Below are 14335 nucleotides of genomic sequence, written 5' to 3'. Positions count from 1 at the left end.
ATCCTGCTCTCCTGCAGGGGCTGGCTTCTTCTTCGTGAAGAAAAAGGGTGGCGAGTTAAGACCAGGCATCGATTATAGGGAAATTAATCATCTTACCATTAAGAATGCTTACGCTGTTCCGCTCATTACAGAACTCTTTGACCACCTCAAGGGAGCTACGGTCTTTTCTAAACTTGATTTGAGAGGAGCATACAATCTTGTTAGGATTAAGGAGAGTCACAAATGGAAAACAGCATTTAACACCAGGAGCAGGCATTATAAGTATCTTGTAATGCCCTTTGGCCTATTTAATGCTCCAGCTGTTTTCCTGGAATTTATTAATGATGTTCTACGAGATATGTTGCAACAGTGTGTTGTGGTGTACTTAAATGAAATCCTTATACACTCACCCACTCTTGAGGCTCATTGTTCTGATGTTACATGGGTACTTCAGAGACTATGTGAGAACGGCCTGTTTTGTAAACTCGAGAAATGTGAGTTCCATCAGACTCAAGTAACCTTCCTAGGTTATGTAATCTCTGTTGCAGGGTTCTCCATGGATCCTGACAAGTTGTCTGCAGTCCTGCAGTGGCCTCACCCAGTTGGTCTTCACTCTATTAAATGTTTTTTTGGGCCAATTACTTTAGGAAGTTTATTAAAAGCTTTTCTTCCTTGGTCAAACCTATCACTGACATGACCCGTAAGGAGAATGATCCACTCCATTGGTCACCTACTGCCAACAAGACTTTGAGAGTCTTAAGACTGCCTTTGCTGCCGCTCCAGTTCTGGCTCATCCTAACCCTGTCCTGTCTTTCATTCTTGAGTTCAATGTGTCTGAGACTGGAGTAGATGTCCTCTTGTCTCAACATCCTATGCCTGATGGTTCCTTGCATCTGTGCGGTTTCTTCTCTAAGAAATTGTCTCCTGCGGAGTGCAATTTTCAAATTGGCCACAGGGAATTACTGGCCATAATTTTGGCGCTCAAGGAATTGAGGCACCTTTTCAAGGGTACTAGCATACCAGTACCATTTTTTTTTTTCCAATAGCAAAACGTTGCCCTATTTGAAGGAGCCAATCTTGGCTTTAGTCTGCAGACAACAAGGCTAGCCTTTGTCATACAGTTGATTGTTTGGCAGTTGTTATCTAATAAAGTCAATCAGAGACAGATATGTAGAAGGCTTACCCTTGAGAAGGCAGCAGGTGCATTCCAAGTACTTAGAATTAGAAATTGCTCAATTACATGAAAATGAGGCAAAGTAAATAATAAATATATATTGCAAAGTTGTTTAATTTCACATAACTAAATATTTTATATACAAATTTCAAGGTGTTTACTGTCCCTTTAAACACAGTTTTCCTTACCAAGTAGCATACGGCCATATCCTGCAGCTTGAGTAGCTCACCCCAGACAGTGCTAACCTGAGAACAAGAGCTGCTAGATGAAGTAGCGCTACCTATCATCAGACACCTGTTTCCCATTGGGACTGAAATCTTTACGGTTCTTACGGAGTCTCCCTGCATCTTGCCTATAGAAAAGGGTATTTTTAACCCTTTCATAGGCTTTCAGGCAAAATGGTTTGTACAATCTGTTACATTGTCCTTGCTGATAAAAATCCAAATTCTCAATAATTATCTACACATTTTCAAGGTCAAATTCCAGTGCTAAACTTGATAAAACACAAGATAACACTTTTCAAGTTATTAACGAGTACTGCAAAAAGTTTTTGAATTTAACATTGGTTTTGTACATGCACAAACAACACTGACATTGCCTAATGTTATCCAGTATTGCGCAGGTAATGTCACTAAACAGAAACAAACGCTACCTGCGTAATCAGTTAAAGTAAAATAATAAGTGCTTTTACACAAGTTAGCAAAATAAATAACCCAACTAACGCACATGTCCTTTATATTGCTTGTGTTCAAATCCCTTAAAAAGGCAAACACACATCTGTAAGGTTTTGGAGCACAACAGATTAATTGTCAAATGACACCTATTAACATCACTACTAACTACTCATGAGACTCAATGAAAATAAAAACTCTTCGGCCTGTGATGTAATTGCTAAACCCCTGTAATTACCAATTTGTTTGTTATTAAAGGTTTATTAAAACAACAAAAAATAATATTTCATGATTCAGGCAGAACATGCAATTTTAAGCAACTTTCTAATTTACTCCTTTTATCATTTTTATTTTGTTCTCTTAGTATCTTTATTTGAAAAGCAGGAATGTAAGCTTACGAGCCAGGCCATTTTTGGTTCAGCACCTGGGTAGCGCTTGCTGATTGGTGGTTAAATGTAGTCAGCAATCAGCAAGTGCTACCCTGAGCTCTGAACCAAAAATGGGCTGGCTCCTAAGCGTACATTCCTGCCTTTTTAAATAAAGATACTAAGAGAATGAAGAAAAAATATAATAGGAGTAAAATAGAAAGTTGCTTCAAATTGCATGTTCTATCTCAATCATAAAAGAAAGTATGCCTTTAATGGTGCACATCTGATTTTTGGATAAAAAAATTGAGTGATTAACCATGCAGATAATGATTTTGTGTTATTTTTGGGAGCTAATAATTCCTACCTCTAGCTTGAAGGGTATTAGAAGAAACAAATTCTTATATTGGGATCAGTAAAAAACATCTGACAATACTAGCTGCCATTCAGAAGAGTAAGATTGTGATCATCCCTTTGATGCACTCATGTGGTACACATATTGTATGTACATCAACGTGCTAAAACAGGTCATGGTGTACACATATTGTACATTAGCGTGCTAAAACAGGTCATGGTGTACACATATTGTACATTAGCATGCTAAAACAGGTCATGGTGTACACATATTGTACATTAGCATGCTAAAACAGGTCATGGTGTACACATATTATACATTAGCATGCTAAAACAGGTCATAGGGTACACATATTGTACATCAACGTGCTAAAACAGGTCATGGTGTACACATATTGTACATCAACATGCTAAAACAGGTCATGGGGTACAAATATTGTACATTAGCATGCTAAAACAGGTCATGGGGTACAAATATTGTACATTAGCATGCTAAAACAGGTCATATTGTACATCAACATGCTAAAACAGGTCATGGGGTACAAATATTGTACATTAGCATGCTAAAACAGGTCATGGGGTACAAATATTGTACATTAGCATGCTAAAACAGGTCATGGGGTACACATATTGTACATTAGCATGCTAAAACAGGTCATGGGGTACACATATTGTACATTAGCATGCTAAAACAGTTCATGGTGTACACATATTGTACATTAGCATGCTAAAACAGGTCATGGGGTACAAATATTGTACATTAGCATGCTAAAACAGGTCATGGGGTACAAATATTTTACTTAGCATGCTAAAACAGGTCATGGGGTACAAATATTGTACATTAGCATGCTAAAACAGGTCATAGGGTACACATATTGTACATCAACGTGCTAAAACAGGTCATGGGGTACACATGTTGTACATTAGCATGCTAAAACAGTTCATGGGGTACAAATATTGTACATTAGCATGCTAAAACAGGTCATGGTGTACACATATTGTACATTAGCATGCTAAAACAGGTCATGGGGTACAAATATTGTACATTAGCATGCTAAAACAGGTCATGGGGTACAAATATTGTACATTAGCATGCTAAAACAGTTCATGGTGTACACATATTGTACATTAGCATGCTAAAACAGGTCATGTGGTACAAATATTGTACATTAGCATGCTAAAATAGTTCATGGTGTACACATATTGTACATTAGCATGCTAAAACAGGTCATGTGGTACAGATATTGTACATCAGCATGCTAAAACAGGTCATGGTGTACAGATATTGTACATTAGCATGCTAAAACAGGTCATGTGGTACAGATATTGTACATTAGCATGCTAAAACAGGTCATGGGGTACAAATATTGTACATTAGCATGCTAAAACAGGTCATGGGGTACAAATATTGTACATTAGCATGCTAAAACAGGTCATGGGGTACAAATATTGTACATTAGCATGCTAAAACAGATCATGGTGTACACATATTGCACATTAGCATGCTAAAACAGGTCATATTGTACATCAACATGCTAAAACAGGTCATGGGGTACAAATATTGTACATTAGCATGCTAAAACAGGTCATGGGGTACAAATATTGTATATTAGCATGCTAAAACAGGTCATGGGGTACACATATTGTACATTAGCATGCTAAAACAGGTCATGGGGTACACATATTGTACATTAGCATGCTAAAACAGTTCATGGTGTACACATATTGTACATTAGCATGTTAAAACAGGTCATGGGGTACAAATATTGTACATTAGCATGCTAAAACAGGTCATGGGGTACAAATATTGTACATTAGCATGCTAAAACAGGTCATGGGGTACAAATATTGTACATTAGCATGCTAAAACAGGTCATAGGGTACACATATTGTACATCAACGTGCTAAAACAGGTCATGGGGTACACATGTTGTACATTAGCATGCTAAAACAGTTCATGGGGTACAAATATTGTACATTAGCATGCTAAAACAGTTCATGGTGTACACATATTGTACATTAGCATGCTAAAACAGGTCATGGGGTACAAATATTGTACATTAGCATGCTAAAACAGGTCATGGGGTACAAATATTGTACATTAGCATGCTAAAACAGGTCATGGGGTACAAATATTGTACATTAGCATGCTAAAACAGTTCATGGTGTACACATATTGTACATTAGCATGCTAAAACAGGTCATGTGGTACAAATATTGTACATTAGCATGCTAAAATAGTTCATGGTGTACACATATTGTACATTAGCATGCTAAAACAGGTCATGTGGTACAGATATTGTACATCAGCATGCTAAAACAGGTCATGGTGTACAGATATTGTACATTAGCATGCTAAAACAGGTCATGTGGTACAGATATTGTACATTAGCATGCTAAAACAGGTCATGGGGTACAAATATTGTACATTAGCATGCTAAAACAGGTCATGGGGTACAAATATTGTACATTAGCATGCTAAAACAGGTCATGGGGTACAAATATTGTACATTAGCATGCTAAAACAGATCATGGTGTACACATATTGCACATTAGCATGCTAAAACAGGTCATGGGGTACAAATATTGTACATTAGCATGCTAAAACAGTTCATGGTGTACACATATTGTACATTAGCATGCTAAAACAGGTCATGTGGTACAGATATTGTACATCACTATGCTAAAACAGGTCATGGTGTACAGATATTGTACATTAGCATGCTAAAACAGGTCATGTGGTACAGATATTGTACATTAGCATGCTAAAACAGGTCATGGGGTACAAATATTGTACATTAGCATGCTAAAACAGGTCATGGGGTACAAATATTGTACATTAGCATGCTAAAACAGGTCATGGTGTACACGTATTGTACATTAGCATGCTAAAACAGGTCATGGGGTACAAATATTGTACATTAGCATGCTAAAACAGATCATGGTGTACACATATTGTACATCAGCATGCTAAAACAGGTCATGGTGTACAGATATTGTACATTAGCATGCTAAAACAGGTCATGTGGTACAGATATTGTACATTAGCATGCTAAAACAGGTCATGGGGTACAAATATTGTACATTAGCATGCTAAAACAGGTCATGGGGTACAAATATTGTACATTAGCATGCTAAAACAGGTCATGGGGTACAAATATTGTACATTAGCATGCTAAAACAGGTCATGGGGTACAAATATTGTACATTAGCATGCTAAAACAGGTCATATTGTACATCAACCTGCTAAAACAGGTCATCGTGTACACATATTGTACATTAGCATGCTAAAACAGGTCATGAGGTACACATATTGTACATCAACATGCTAAAACAGGTCATGAGGTACACATATTGTACATCAACATGCTAAAACAGGTCATGGTGTACACATATTGTACATCAACATGCTAAAACAGGTCATGGTGTACACATATTGTACATCAACATGCTAAAACAGGTCATGGTGTACACATATTGTACATCAACATGCTAAAACAGGTCATGGTGTACACATATTGTACATCAACATGCTAAAACAGGTCATATGGTACAAATATTGTACATTAACATGCTAAATGAGGTCATGTGGTACACATATTGTACATCTACGTTCTAAAACAGGTCATGAGGTACACATATTGTACATCAACATGCTAAAACAGGTCATGGTGTACACATATTGTACATCAACATGCTAAAACAGGTCATGGTGTACACATATTGTACATCAACATGCTAAAACAGGTCATGGTGTACACATATTGTACATCAACATGCTAAAACAGGTCATATGGTACAGATATTGTACATTAACATGCTAAATGAGGTCATGTGGTACACATATTGTACATCAACATGCTAAAACAGGTCATGAGGTACACATATTGTACATCAACATGCTAAAACAGGTCATGAGGTACACATATTGTACATCAACATGCTAAATCAGGTCATGTGGTACACATATTGTACATCAACGTGCTAAAACAGGTCATGAGGTACACATATTGTACATCAACGTGCTAAATCAGGTCATGAGGTACACATATTTTACATCAACATGCTAAAACAGGTCAGAATATGTGTACAATTATTCAGTGCATCAATGCATTTTGGAAAGTGATGTGCAATTAATACATCCTGGGAAGTGACATGCAAAGTGTTATCACATTTAGATTCCTAATTTTTATCCACGTGACTGCTGTTTCACAGTGTTTATAAAGCAGGGTAGATATTTATGAACATTTAACTCATTGACTCCTAGAAAGGGTTGCAACATTTTACATAGAGGAGTTCCAGCCATTCTGTCAGTCAAGGGGTTAAAGTATAAATTCAGTCAAGCAGTATTCAATATTCCCCTTTCCAGGATCTATTTTCAGAGGTCCTAACCTATGCTAAATGCTGTATCATGGACATGGATGTGGTAATTGTCTTTGCTATCATTAACACATAGTATTGGCACATTCTGAATTTATTAATGATGCAGAGTCTTCAAAACATCTGCCAAAACGTATCCTGGAAACACGGTTTAGAATATGTGGTGTGCAGCCACTAACCACATTAAGTGGGTGGCCTTGGCACCGTACTTACATAAAACAAACAATTTGTGGTGAACAAATCATTATGCCAGATGTTGTTGGGTTCAACTGGTACAGGGATTCCACTGCTCACAAACACCACATAAATAAAAATACATGAAAGCATCTTTTTAGCTGTTGGTGTTAGCTGCTTTTTTTCCCAGTCATGGTTTTTAAATCTTGGAATATTAATCAATGCAGCTACTCACTCGTTTTGGAACAAAATTGAAATCTATAAATATGAATGATTGAAAATGAAGTGATAGGTATAAGTTAGCTATGCCTTGGAGAGTTTTAAACTTCAGTGCAAATGTGTTGATATTCATCAAAATGTTAAGCTGAATTTTGTAGAAAGAGTAAAAAATTACAATGTAGTGAAGACCAACTTATTACTTATTTATATGTAAAGGGGCACTAAACACCAAGTACATTTCATGCTCTTCCCTCTAATCATGGGTGCTGCTATTATCAAACCTTGGTTACACTGCAGCAGCGGCGTATTTAGGTTTTGTACCACCGTAGATACTAATCATTCGGCTGCCCCAACCCCCACCTCCCAGTATTAGGCCTTTTTTGGCCATAATATTTTTTTGGTATGAGTTTAACGGGACTTTTTGTTTTTTCATGGCATTTCCAAAGAAAAATGTTCATCAGGGCTGGCAAAACAGTTGCATACACTCATGTGTGCACAGCAAACATGTGAGCAGAAATATTATTTATATACACAGTATATATATATGTATATATATATATATATATATATATATATATATAAAGACAGACAGACAGACAGACAGATAGATATGTATTGATATATAGCTATTTATATACAGTTGTGCTCATAAGTTTAGATACCCTGGTAGAATTTATGATTTCTTGGCCATTTTTCAGAAAATATGAATGGTAAACACAAAAAAATTATTTCACTCATGGTTAGTGTTTGGCTGAAGCCATTTAGTATCAATCAACTGTGTTTAGCCTTTTTAAATCATAATGACAACAGAAACTACCCAAATGGCCCTGATCAAAAGTTTACATACCCTGGTGATTTCGGCCTGATAACATGCACACAAGTTTGCACAAAGGGGTTTGAATGGCTATTAAAGGTAACCATCCTCACCTGTGATCTGTTTGCTTGTAATTAGTGTGTGTGTATAAGGTCAATGAGTTTTTGGACTCCTGACAGACCCTTGCATCTTTCATCCAGTGCTGCACTGACGTTTCTGGATTCTGAGTCATGGGAAAAGTAAAAGAATTGTCAAAGGATCTGCGGGAAAAGGTAGTTGAACTGTATAAAACAGGAAAGGGATATATAAAGATATCCAAGGAATTGAGAATGCAAATCAGCAGTGTTCAAACTCTAATCAAGAAGTGGAAAATTGAGCGATGTCTGGTGGACATGATACGCTACAGAGTATCATGTCCACCAGACATTGGTAAATCGACCCCTATGTATTAACTGGCGAGAAGACAAGCTTCTCAACTTGAGAAGTTGTCCGCACGCCTTCACTGCATATGGGTAGCTGATCCTGTTTGTCCGCTTCTTGTATGTATCTTTACTCCAATGAGTGTGTAATGGCTGCCCCTTCTCTCAAGTGATAGAAGGGTCTGTCATTCACCCTGAGTAAGCAAGTTTGGGTTGATTTCTCTGCACCACCTCAGAGGTGGAGGAGAGTGTAAGAAGCAGCGTTCTAAGCTTGCATGTACAAACCTGCCCCGTAAGGGCTCCGGAGCCGCTTACGCTGCTTAGTAGATGGAGCTCCTTGTGTGTTTTTGCTGTATGTACCTTAATTTTAACTGTCAAAGATATTTTTGTCCCAAACCCTCTCAGTCAAGTATGTTGCACAATGCTTCATATTGCCTAAACCAATTACACAGTGTTTGCTTAGATCTGCACACATTCATTTGCAGTTTTGCAAGTCATTAATACATTGACCATTTTATATGGTTTTAAAATGCTTATTGTGCTTACAGATCCTTTGCAATTCAGTGTAAAACATATATATATATATATATATATATATATATATATATATATATATATATATATATATATATATATATACAGGGAGTGCAGACTTATTAGGCAAATGAGTATTTTGACCACATCATCCTCTTTATGCATGTTGTCTTACTCCAAGCTGTATAGGCTCAAAAGCCTACTACCAATTAAGCATATTAGGTGATGTGCATCTCTGTAATGAGAAGGGGTGTGGTCTAATGAAATCAACACCCTATATCAGGTGTGCATAATTATTAGGCAACTTCCTTTCCTTTGGCAAAATGGGTCAAAAGAAGGACTTGACAGGCTCAGAAAAGTCAAAAATAGTGAGATATCTTGAGGAGGGATGCAGCACTCTTAAAATTGCAAAGCTTCTGAAGCGTGATCATCGAACAATCAAGCGTTTCATTCAAAATAGTCAACAGGGTCGCAAGAAGCGTGTGGAAAAAACAAGGCGCAAAATAAATGCCCATGAACTGAGAAAAGTCAAGCGTGCAGCTGCCAAGATGCCACTTGCCACCAGTTTGGCCATATTTCAGAGCTGCAACATCACTGGAGTGCCCAAAAGCACAAGGTGTGCAATACTCAGAGACATGGCCAAGGTAAGAAAGGCTGAAAGACGACCACCACTGGACAAGACACACAAGCTGAAACGTCAAGACTGGGCCAAGAAATATCTCAAGACTGATTTTTCTAAGGTTTTATGGACTGATGAAATGAGAGTGAGTCTTGATGGGCCAGATGGATGGGCCCGTGGCTGGATTGGTAAAGGGCAGAGAGCTCCAGTCCGACTCCGACGCCAGCAAGGTGGAGGTGGAGTACTGGTTTGGGCTGGTATCATCAAAGATGAGCTTGTGGGGCCTTTTCGGGTTGAGGATGGAGTCAAGCTCAACTCCCAGTCCTACTGCCAGTTTCTGGAAGACACCTTCTTCAAGCAGTGGTACAGGAAGAAGTCTGCATCCTTCAAGAAAAACATGATTTTCATGCAGGACAATGCTCCATCACACGTGTCCAAGTACTCCACAGCGTGGCTGGCAAGAAAGGGTATAAAAGAAGAAAATCTAATGACATGGCCTCCTTGTTCACCTGATCTGAACCCCATTGAGAACCTGTGGTCCATCATCAAATGTGAGATTTACAAGGAGGGAAAACAGTACACCTCTCTGAACAGTGTCTGGGAGGCTGTGGTTGCTGCTGCACGCAATGTTGATGGTGAACAGATCAAAACACTGACAGAATCCATGGATGGCAGGCTTTTGAGTGTCCTTGCAAAGAAAGGTGGCTATATTGGTCACTGATTTGTTTTTGTTTTGTTTTTGAATGTCAGAAATGTATATTTGTGAATGTTGAGATGTTATATTGGTTTCACTGGTAAAAATAAATAATTGAAATGGGTATATATTTGTTTTTTGTTAAGTTGCCTAATAATTATGCACAGTAATAGTCACCTGCACACACAGATATCCCCCTAAAATAGCTAAAACTAAAAACAAACTAAAAACTACTTCCAAAAATATTCAGCTTTGATATTAATGTGTTTTTTGGGTTCATTGAGAACATGGTTGTTGTTCAATAATAAAATTAATCCTCAAAAATACAACTTGCCTAATAATTCTGCACTCCCTGTATATATATATATATATATATATATATATATATATATATATATATATATATATATATATATATATATATATATATATATATATATATATATATATATATATATATATATATAAAAGTAAATAAAACAATACATTTTAATAAGCCCTCTTTTAGATGCAACAAATAAAAATATGTTTGACTTCCATAATGCATGGGGGGGGGGGCACATACATTTATACAGTTTACATGGTAGAATAATATGTGTTGTAGAAGTGAGATAGCAGGTAAATAAATATGTGTGACGTACAGGTAACAAAAAATAACAAATAAGGAGGACAAGTGTTGAAATGTTGACACACATTAGTGTTATGAATTGGTAACATACCTTGAAAAGAGGGGGGTAGTCAGCACTGTCCTATTTCATCAGCAGGATGATGTCTGCTCACATACCTGCTCTTATTTGATGTCATGACAGAGTACAGTGGTTGCTTTGCCAAATTGCCATGGCTTTCTCCATTTAAATCATGGGTGACTGAGGGAGACAAAGTTAAACTGTCTTCAAAAAGCACTTTAATGATAACATGGATTCTGCTACTGAAATGCTGAAGGAAATCAGTAAGCAGATCTCATCATAATTATTTCAGTTGTTCCAAAGCTTAGTTTATATTCCACAAACAATTTTTTTTTATTTATTCAGTTTTTATAGCTCAGCTACATAATGGTCAGATGTATTAAAACCCTTTTGTGAAATTGTCATGGAAAAACCTAAAAATATGTGCAATTCAAGAGTTACAACTGAATTTCCATTATAATGATTATATTTTAGTGAATAGGGAGTTCAACTTGCTCATGCCTAGATCAGTCAGAATGCAACCTAAGTTTCACAGATGTCCGCTCCCATATCATACTGGGGGTCAGGACTACACTGAGAATTATTCCAGTGCTCATTTTGCAAGAATGCAAGTAAGTTGTTTGCTGTTTTTTACTCAATCTGGTTCTTTTAAGGTTTTCTTTGGTTTAATTTTCAACATATTTGTTTTTAGCAGTGTTCAGTATCCCTTTAATGTGATGGTTCATTTTACTTGCTGGAGTGTTATTAAATTAATTGTTTGGCAACTATTTTTTTTATCTTTTTTTGTTATTTGAAAAAGCTGCTTTTGCCTGCAGAAACTGACACGTATACTAAAAATCAGTAAAAATTGCCCTTTAACTGTCTGGGAGTAGAAGTAGAATTCTTAACAAAAAATAAGTATTTCAGTTGCATTTTATTTCTGTTTTGAAAATGTCTTGTTAGATGCTTTTATGATAAATCTGCGGCATGGCATAAATTGAGAGAAAACAAAGAAGGAATTCATCTTTAGGTTTACACTATATTAATGTACAAGTAAATATTAACTAATTAAAGTTAAATCATTTACTAAATATCTTACGGCTAGATTACGAGATTTGCGGTATGAGTGAAAAAGCAGCGTTATGGCTCTTTTTCACTACCGCTGGTATTACGAGTTTTGCAGGTATAGCTGTACCGCACACTTTTTTGGCCGTAACGCGACATAACTACTGCAGCTTTCAAAAAGTCATTTTTCAATGAGACTTCCACAGCGCCGGTATTACGAGTTTGCCTGTCTGGCCACAAAGTGAGCAGTACAGCCTATACCGTCAAGATCTGTACCATAAACTGAAAGTCAGTAGTTATGGCTTTTATGCTACAAAGCCGTAACATTAAACTCATAACTAAAGTGCTAAAAAGTACACTAACACCCATAAACTACCTATTAACCCCTAAACCGAGGCCCTCCCTCATTGCACACACTAAAATAAAATTATTAACCCCTAATCTGCCGCTCCTGACATTGCCGCCACTATAATAAACATATTAACCCCTAAACCGCCGCACTCCCGCATCGTAAACACTAGTTAAATATTATTAACCCTTAATCTGCTGTCCCTAACATCGCCGCAACCTACATTACTGTTATTAACCCCTAATCTGCTGTCCCTAACATCGCCACCACTATACTAAAGTTATTAACCTCTAAACCTAACCCTAAGTCTAACCCTAACACCCCTAACTTTAATATAATTAAAATAAATCTAAATAAAAATTACTATCATGGGGAAATCGTGCACGAGCACGTAAAACCAGCTCAAAGCAGCGCTGGTATTTGTGTGCGGTATCAAGCTCAATTTTGCTCAACACTGCAATATTGCCTGCTAACGCCGGGTTTATTAAAACCTGTAATAGCAGCGCTTTAGGGAGGTGAGTGGTGGAAATAACTTGCAAGTTAGCACCGAGCCGCTCTTACCGCAAAACTCGTAATCTAGCCGTCAGTTAATCTAGTTATCGGTGTCCTTTTTATAAGTGCTAAAATTATTCAAGCAACTAGCATCTTTTTGCATTTGAATTGTACTAAAATTAATGTTTTATTGAAACAGATAATACAATGCCTCCATTGAAACATTGAACCTATAGCTACCATCAGTCTTTTATATATACACACATATTGTGTAACTCAATACACATGCTACAAGCACAGAGGTCATATAGAATACTACAATTAAAGCCTAATTGATCCTCTAGGCCTCCTTAAAGGTACAGTATGCCTAACTGCAGCAGAGACAGAAATCACTCTTTTAGCCAATGTTACGCCTGTTATGACATCAGTGTCACATAGACTATGTGACATAGTGGATGATATTAAGGTAACCAAACGGAATTAATAATGTTTACAGGTAATCAGGGAACTGAAGAAAAAGAGACCCATAGCAAATAAGAGAATAGCAAGCATCCCCACAGGGGCATCCAAGTATCATAAAATGGTATTGGTAACTGACACCATTCTGACACCCAAACATTGCGGGATCAAATTAAACTGTGTAAAGTATTCAACAGAGAAAAAAAAAAAAAGGAAAACCAAGCAGTAACCCAGTAATTTTCAAAAGGCATTGGACCTTGCAGTAAAACTAATTGGACCACCATTACAAGGGATAAGCGAGGAGGAACAAACAAATAAAAATGACTAATAGATAAGATAACTGTACTTTACAGCCTTGTTCCAGACATATCTGTGTGGTCAGCCCTCACTAGGCGATCACAGGTCTTTTCCGACAAGTGGCAATCAAGACAATGTTGCTGACCAAGTCCCCACAGATAGATCCATCCCATCGTAGCATGCTTCAGTTTTCAGGAGGGGGAGAACAAAAATAATGTTATATACAGACACAGTATCTTGTAGAGTCTAAACCATCACAAGGGATGCACTGTACATCCCCATGGTGACAGGGGTCCACAGCAATGGTGGTCACCCCAATATTACTCAGGAGTGTCTCCATGCCATGTAGGAGTACACACAGGGGGCTAGATTATGAGTGGAGCGGTAACTGTTGCGCATGAGCGGTATTGACAATGTCTATTGTAGAACTAACAACCATTTTGTTAACTAATGGTTAAAAGGCATTTTTTCACCTAGCAGTGGATTTATAATCTTCAGATGTATGTTTGACACACTTAGGGCTAGATTAAGAGTGGTGAACTATCTTTTGCATGAGAGCGACAAGGGGTTTATCGCAGCTCCGCACATCGGAAGTAGCGTGCATATTACAAG

The sequence above is a fragment of the Bombina bombina genome, chromosome 4 (assembly GCF_027579735.1).
Source record: "Bombina bombina isolate aBomBom1 chromosome 4, aBomBom1.pri, whole genome shotgun sequence".
NCBI lineage: Eukaryota > Metazoa > Chordata > Amphibia > Anura > Bombinatoridae > Bombina > Bombina bombina.
The sequence above is the reverse complement of the archived record's forward strand: the minus strand, read 5'-3'. Positions refer to the sequence as shown.